Source organism: Lactuca serriola, chromosome 4 (genome assembly GCF_051521515.1).
Source record: "Lactuca serriola cultivar US96UC23 chromosome 4, Lser_US96UC23_V15, whole genome shotgun sequence".
NCBI classification, from domain to species: Eukaryota; Viridiplantae; Streptophyta; class Magnoliopsida; order Asterales; family Asteraceae; genus Lactuca; species Lactuca serriola.
The window spans coordinates 26500257-26507190 of record NC_136411.1 but is presented as its reverse complement, the minus strand read 5'-3'; positions in this window follow the sequence as shown (position 1 = coordinate 26507190).

Sequence of the window (6934 nt, the reverse complement as noted above, 5' to 3'; positions counted from 1 at the left end):
TAAAAGTTATGTTAAACTTCAATTATGCAAAAGCCTCTTATGGGATAAGAATAATATAATGTTTGCTTGTTGTACGGGTTATGAATTTTCACTTATTTATGGGATTGTAGCCTTTTTAGTTGATTGCAATTGTTTATTTCAAGAAACCATTAGTCTTTATTTCACACCAATTTCTTTTAGTTGTTTCATTTGTAGATAGTAAGGAAAAATGGACATCCACCAAATTAAGGGAGATAACCAAGGGTACAAAAGACTATTTAACTATCAACTGTCATTATAGAGTTGATTATATCAACCAAATTAGCTTCATGGTATGCGGCAAATGAAGCATTTTACTAATAAACTCTGCTATAAGCAAGAGATGTATCTCATTTTCAAATCAGAACACGATGTGAGGTGCCACTTGACTTTCCATGTCTTTTCTTATATCAAGAAGATTTGTCACATTTAAAAATTCATGGTGCCTTGCTTTAATTATTAATTTTGATGTTTATTGGTTGGTAATTTGTTTGAATCCCACCATATTCACAATAAATTCCTTAATTCATTGGAGAATACATTGTTTTTGTCTATTTATCATTGACATCATATTGATTTTAATCACATTAAACAAAAAAATATGTCAAGTTAAAGACAAAATAAGTAAAGAGATAATATTTTTATAAAATAGTATAATATTTTCAAAATTGAGTGTAAAAAATAATATTTTCCCTGATGTGATAAAAAGTACTTAAGGGTATTATAAGAGAATGCAAGAATTAAATTGCTTATATTCCACATTTTCTTCGTCTAACATTAATGAAAATGAAAACGGTTAATGATGAAATCTAAGTAATGACTATTTAAACGTTAAAAGGCAAAATACAAATAAAATGTGTTCTACTCAACCATTAACAAATACTTTAAATCGACGATTATAATTAAACTATCATTAGTCTTATCATATACTCTATCTTATATAAAATGATTCAGATGGTTTAAATAGTTTAATTTAAACTACTTTACGTACCTGTTAGGCTATTAATTTAAGACATTATAGTGTGATAGTGATTTAACAAAGTTGATGAATTAAAATGCATATATGTATAGAGGAATGTCACGGTGACCAGCCTGTTAGGAAAATATAACACTTTAATCTGCATGAAAGAATAAACAGTTAACTGTTGTTGATGCGTGTGTTTAACATAGTGTCCTTAAAACAAATTCACCTTATATGAATGTTTGTTTCCAAAGATACAACAATGGTATGTTGTGGTATAAATTCTTCTCCAACATGAAGCACTTAGAATTAACATGGATCATTTAAGATTTACATGGAGCACTTAGAGTTGCAATGGAGCATCATAAATCCACAATGTAGCACTTAGAGTTAGAGTGGAGCATCAGGAAGGAGAATGGAGCATCACTGATGCACCATTATAGTGAGGATATGCCACCTATGGCACAAGGTATGCCATTCATGCACAAGATGTGCCACCTTGGTGCTTGATGCGCCACTCTTTTGTGCATTGTTGTGTTCCGAGAATGTTAAAGTGTTGTTGATGAATAATTGAAGCGGAATGCGCCATTCAAGAGGAGTATGCATAATTCATGAGGAGGGTGCACCATCATGGAGCATGATGCACCACCAAGGTTCATGGTGTGCCATCATCCTGATGCGCCACTCAGGTGCTAAGTTCTCTAGGATGCTCAAGATTGTCCAAATGTTTCTCAGAAGAATGAAGATGCTCATCGAGGATGTTCCACATGAATGATGCACCATCTTGATGGTAGGTGCGATATCATGATGCTTCATGGTGGCTCATGATGCGCTATCTTGGCCTATGATGCTCCATCATGTATTTTTGTTGAAGCTTATGAGGATGGATGTTCTAGAAATTTTTGCATGACATTCTATGACTGGTTGGATTTTATGGCATCCCCTTTATAGGATAATTATGGTTGGGCCTGACCTAACGAAATTAGGGTTTTCCATGCTTTCCTATAAATATGCTCATATCCCCCTTATTGTAAATTGCTAGATTTTCTATGAGAGCTAAAAGTGAGATACAATTTTGACTATTTGTAATAGTTCCAGAAAGTTAATAAAATTCCCTCTCTCGTTCGCACGTGGACATAGGTCTCTTTGACCGAACCACGCAAAATATTGTGTTCTTTTGATTTAAGTTTTTTGGAAGTTTTATTCTACGAGTGTCACCGTAGTTTGTTTGACTTTTGTTAGAAGTGCTTAACTTGTTTTGTTATCATCCCAACAAACTGGTATCAAAGTTATGGCAGAAGATAAGAGAGTTAAGTTCAACAAGTTCAATGGAAAAGATTTCGGTTTCTAGAAAATGCAAATTGAAGACTACCTCTACTAGTAGTATTTACATGCACCTTTGTCTAAAGAGAAGTCGTTCCCTGTGAAGCAGGAAGATTAGGAGTTTTTAGATCAGAAGGCACTTGGTGTGGTGAGATTTTTATTGGAAAAGAATGTTGCTTACAACATTGTCAATAAGAAGACAACTTGTGGGTTGATCAAAGCGTTGTATAACATGTACGAGAAACCATCGCAAATGAATAAGGTTCACTTGATCCGAAATTTGGTAAATCTGAAAATGAAGGAAGGTTGCTTAGTGACTGATCATGTTAATGAATTTAATTCAATCCTGTTAAAGGTTGACATTGGTTGAGATTAAATTTCAAGATGAAGTCCAAGAACTGCTACTATTATCATCATTGCCCAAAAGTTGGTCAGGAATAGTGAAAGCAGTTAGCATCTTAGCTGGAGGTGCTAAGCTGGCATTAAAAGGCATATAGGATTTAATCCTTGGTGAGGATGTGCGCAGATGAAGTGTTGGAGAATCGTCTGACAATCTTCTTAGTACCGAGGAAAGGTAAAGGAAGTCCAACAGAAGGAGCAGGTAGATTAAGATTAGAGTTAAGGAAGAGAGGTGTATCGAAGAATAGGAAGCACATCACTTTTTTGAAAATGCATGTCTAAAGCCTCTTGTAGGCAAAGGGAAGAATAAGATGAATATTACATCAGATTCTAAAGGAAATGTTATTGTTTGTTTTGTTGAAAACCCAATTGAATCCTAGATCATGGACTCTGGTGCCCTATTCCATTGTATTCATTCTAGAAATGTAATGTAAAATTGCAAGTGTTGGGGATGTGGTCCTCAAGACTATTATGGGTACGAAGTGGAATTTGAAGAATGTCAACTTCATTCCAGACTTGAAAATAATGTTAATATTAGTGGGGGCAACTTGATAATAAAGGTCACCATGTTACATTTGGTGATCATCAGTGGAAGGTAAAAAGAAGGGAAACTTGGTGGTTATCAGAGGTTAGAAGCGGGGTACACTTTATATGAGGGAAGTTTCTGATTCTGAGGCATATGTTGTTGAAGAAACTGTGGCATCCAATCTAGGCACCAAAGACTTGGGCATATGAGTGAAAAGGGAATGTAGATGCTCACCTCCAAAGGAAGACTTCCACATCCAAAGAATGTGAAAGTGGGTTTCTATGAGCCATGTGTTCTTGGCTAACCGAAGAAGGTTGCTTTCGCGAATATGGGACATCCGCCCAAGGTTGGGAAATTGGAGTTTGTTCATTCAAATGTTTATGGTCCTAATTCAGTTTCTTTTATGGGAGGATCCCGGTATTATGTTACTTTCATCGATGACTGCACAAGGAAAATTTGGGTTTATTCCCTAAAGCAGAATTCTGAAGTTTTCAATGCTTTGAAGAAATGGATAGCAATTTTGGATATTGAAAATCAAGTGTTTCAGATCTGATAATAAAGGAGAATACAGTAGAAAGAATTATGTTCTGACCATGGAATAAGGATGCATAAGACCGTTCCAGAAACACCTCAGCAGAATGGATTAACTGGGAGGATGAATAGAACATTAAATGAAATGGCGTAGAGCATGAGACTGCATGTAGGTTTAACCAAGATTTTCTGCGCAAATGCGGTGATCATATATGCATACTTAATCAACAGAGGACTCTTAGTCCCCATAGGATTCAAGATTACAAAGGAAGAATGGCAAGTTCGTGAGGTTTCATTCAAACATATGAAGGTCTTCGGTGTGTCTCATATGTAAAAGTTAAATACTCTAAAAGACACAAGCTAAAAGCAAAGACAAGCAAAGACAAGGAAATTGGAGAAAACCAAATGCCACGGCGTGGTAGGTTAATGACCACGGTGTGGCATGGCAAGTTAATTAAAACACAACTGGCTCATTTTCCATAGCTTGACAAAGTGTTAACCACGACGTGGCAACTCTTGCAACCCAAGCCCATGATTTTTAGGGTTTCCTCCATATTTAAAGGCCATATCTCTTGGTTTAGAGAATCTCCTTCAGCCTCTACCTCTCCATTTCGAAACCCTAGCCTCCATAGAAGATTAAGAGCTTGTTTGCTTGATTTTGAGGTTGTTCTTCTTGATTCGGTGAAGCTTGTGAAGAAAGGACCCCCTTTTTGGTGCAAGGAAACATAGATCAATACTAGATCCATCATATTCTTCATGTTTCTGGACCTTTGGAGGTAAAAAACTTGCATCTTGACCTTGTTCTTTTGATATTCATGTTTTTGGTCATTATTGGTTGGTTTTGGTCCCATTCTTGGATGCTCTTGGAGTTTGAGGAACTCCAGATCTTAATATGACAATCTTATGGTAATGGACTTCTGTTAAGTAAAACAAATGTCTTAGTTTGAGAGTTTTTTTGGTCCCATGTGCAATTTTTGGTCTTATATAGGACTTAGTGGACTTAGGGTTGAAGATCTTGCCTTAGAATGAAGTCCTAAAAGGTTGGAAATTTTATCCATTAAATCATTGAGAAGGATTAGATCTGAAGTTTTGATCCTTGGTCTGCAAGGATTAAGATCTTAATGAGGAATTGAGGAATCTACGAGCAACCACAGCGTGGCCAAAGAATGACCACGACGTGGCGGAGTCCATCTTCGTTGATTTATTGTCTTAACATGCCTACGACGTAGACCAGGAGGGACCACAATGTGGTAATGTCCTACATGTCAACTGTTTTGTCTGGACATGCCCATGACATGGCCAAGAGGTCTCTACGTCATGGTGACTGTTGACTTTGTTGACTATTGACCATTGACCTTTGACCGGTTTGACTTGGGGTCAAACTTGGAGGTTTCAGATTATTGATTGAGGATTTATCTCTTTAATGTTAGTCGTGTCATTGGATTAAACAGTGCAAGCTGTGAGAGTTTTTTTTGTGCTTCTCCGATTCTTTAGTTCATGTGAATTTCTCACTATTTCATTTAGCCTATTGTATATCCTTTGCATGGTAGGATAAAGGTACTGTTAGAGTACAAGTATGCTAATTGACTAGGATAAATCGTTATTATACATGTATAATTTAAACACTTGGTTTCTTGGTATGCTAGATTGGTAGGGTCTTGCATGTTGATTGTATGATACTGTAAGGATTTATGTTTGGTTAGGGTAACTGGGGAAGGCCAGTGTAACATCCCAAAAATCATAGAAATTTAAATTTTTCAAAAACAACCCTTAACCAAAAAGTGTTTACAAAAAACCACTATTTCAAATGTATAATCATAATCAGAGTATCCCAACATCTAATATCATAGAAACAGGAAGATGTGCACAATCATGCCTTCTCCTTTCACCGATAATATGAAGTACATGAAAAAAAACTTAAACCATAAGCCAGAGCCTAATGAGTCCTCTAAGGTATAGGCACACAACATAAAAAACAACATACAAGTATGAGCCTTTAGCCTGTATGGAACGCTACGTAGGGCCTACAACCTATCTGGACCACTCATCGGGCCTTTGGCCTGACTGGATCGCCTCGTAAGGCCTATAACCTGTCCGTACCCACTCGGGTGTCTTGACCTTTAACATAAAGTTGGACCGCCTCAATCCAACCATAATATGTCGACATATACACTAGATAAACATAAACAAATATCCATCAAAATACAAGTAATCATATAAATCTACCAATCTATCGTACACCAGCATAACATCATCCTATATACCTGGATACAGAAACCTAGTGGGCCAGCATTGGTGCCTTCAACCCATAAGTACAGTGAGGAAAACTCATCTCTCAATCTTAAAAGATCATTGAGCAGGATATTGCTCGTAATATCAGCTCTACCGGTCACCTATTCATCAAATAGTGACAAATCTCAAATACCATTTAAAATACCCAAAATACCCTTAGGTCAAACCCTGGTCAAAGTAAAAAAAATCAATCCACAATCAAAAGTCCCACAATCCACTAGTCATGTCGTGACCCCTAATGGTCTTGTCGTGACCTAATAAGTTAAAACAGACAAGGAATACCACCCTCATGTCGTGACATTCATGTGCTCATGTTGCGAGAACGCTCTGATCAGAAGATCTTAATGAAAATCTTAATCCCTTTTTGGCCAAGCAACGAAATCCACCATAGTGTCTTATTTACTCCAGAACATCATAAAAATCATGGCTTTTTGGAAATGCATGTCCAATGCATATCCCAAACAATAACTAGGGCACAAAAGAGGAAATGACACCAGATCTCAAGTAAGAGTCTTGAAACTTAATCATATTCTAGGTATAACATCTATACTACTCAATGGACACTAGAGATCCATAAAATTGGCAACTTTATGGATTTAAACCACTACATCATCTAGAATATTAAGGATTAAACATAAAAACCTTGATCTAAGCTTATAGACTCATAAAGCATTGATCTTGAAACTCACAAAAGGTATAGAAGGTGTGAGAAGGCTTGATGGAGAGACTTGAATGCAAAAATGATGGACTAGATGCTCTTCCTCTGCTTCTCCTTAGCTAGAATCACCACAAACAAGCTCTAGATCAAATATGGATGCTAAGGTTTCAAAGGGGAGTGCAAGAAGGTGATGGATGTTGAGGGTGGGATAACCCTAGCACTCACT